Here is a 1,569-nt window from a genome sequence, read left to right as displayed (position 1 = left end):
CCACCATGCCTGGCTAATTTTTTATATATATTTTTAGTCGTCCAGCTAATTTCTTTCTATTGTTTTTAGTAGAGACAGGGTCTTGCTCTAGCTCAGGGTGGTCTCGAACTTCTGAGTTCAAACGATCCATCCGCCTTGGCCTCCCAGAGTGCTAGGATTACAGGTGTGAGCCACCACGCCCAGCCAATCTTGTCATTTTTGAGTAGAGGTAGTTTTATTTCTTTCTTTCTAAACTTTTATTTCTTTTTCTTACCTAATTGCCCTGGCTAGAAATGTCAGTACAGTGTTGAATAGAAGTCGGGAATGCAGACATCTTTGTCTTGGTCCTGATCTTAGGGGGAGAACTTCAGTCAGTCTCTCACCATGAAGTATGATGTTAGCTGTGGGTTTCAGGTAGATGTCCTTTATTGGCTGGAAGACGTTCCTTTATGTTCTTAATTTGTTGAGCGTCTTTAACCGTGAAAGGGTGCTGAATTTTTGTTAAATGCATTTTCTGCATCTGTTGAGATGTTCATTTGGTTTTAGTTCTTCATTATATTATGTTTATAATAAAAATACTAAAGAGTTAGGAATTTAAAGAAAGATTGTGCAGGGAAACCTGAAATCCCGCTATCTAACACTAAAAGTTAACAATTGTAGTCTGTTGTCTTCCAGTGTTTCTTTTTGATGCATTCTTTTTAAAAAACAATGTGATATTACAGACATAGTGCCATATGCTGGTTTCTAAACTTATATTTCGTAAGTACTTCTCAGTGTTACTTGGTTGTAATAAGCATGCTAAATGGTCACATTATGGTCACTGGAGCCATTTTCCTGTAGGACAAGTCTGGTTTTAGAAACCTAAAAATGGTTTTCTCTCAGCTTGTTCCACTCCCCCAAATATCTAAGAAAGGCAGATGGTTGTTGACATCAGTGAATATTTGCTGCTCAAAAGTCCTGATTTCCTGACTCTTATCTGCTCTTTTACTTTTTAGATGTATTACATAAAGACATTTTGAGAAAATACCCTTCCCACCATTCTGTTTTACCATAGCTTTAGAAAAGAGAATATCAGAAATTTCTTGGGAATGATTAATATCTGTTTGCATCTAGTGTTGCTTTATCATCTTTTCTTCTGCTAACCATATAAGAGAGTGATATAACTAATATCCCTTCAGCGTATCCATCAGTACTTAAATTATTCTAAGTTTTTCATTTATGTAGCCATTCTAACCATTTAATAAGTTAATTACCATTTAACTGGGGGTGGTGAATTTTTTTAAGGCAGTTTCTAAATTCTTTTTATTTGGATTCTGAAAACCATGAGTTTGTTATTAATAATTTGGTAATCTAAATAGAATAAAGCTATTGCTTATTGGTTATTCAGGAATAAAATTTGCTATTAAATGCAAATTGCTTTTGAGAGAAAACGTGGTCGAAATAGATTTTAGTGTTCAGTTTGTGACTGCTGCTTACTGTGCCACTGGGTCCAGTGAGGCCTGGTGTCTATAAAAGGCCAGTAACTTCCTTTAGGCTGCCTAAAATCACCTGTGTGAAAAGCACTTTTATTCTTTTTTTTTTTTTTTTTTT

At 35.2% G+C, this 1,569-nt stretch overlaps 1 protein-coding gene across 1 annotated transcript in view; it reads left to right on the top strand.

The window, feature by feature from the left end:
• Window positions 1–1,569, top strand: part of KDM2A (lysine (K)-specific demethylase 2A) — a 150,708-nt gene that overhangs the window by 65,532 nt on the left and 83,607 nt on the right. The window lies entirely within an intron of this gene.

Source organism: Propithecus coquereli, unplaced genomic scaffold (assembly GCF_000956105.1).
Source record: "Propithecus coquereli isolate 6110/MARCELLA unplaced genomic scaffold, Pcoq_1.0 Scaffold120, whole genome shotgun sequence".
Lineage (NCBI taxonomy): Eukaryota > Metazoa > Chordata > Mammalia > Primates > Indriidae > Propithecus > Propithecus coquereli.
The sequence above is the reverse complement of the archived record's forward strand: the minus strand, read 5'-3'. Positions and strand labels throughout refer to the sequence as shown.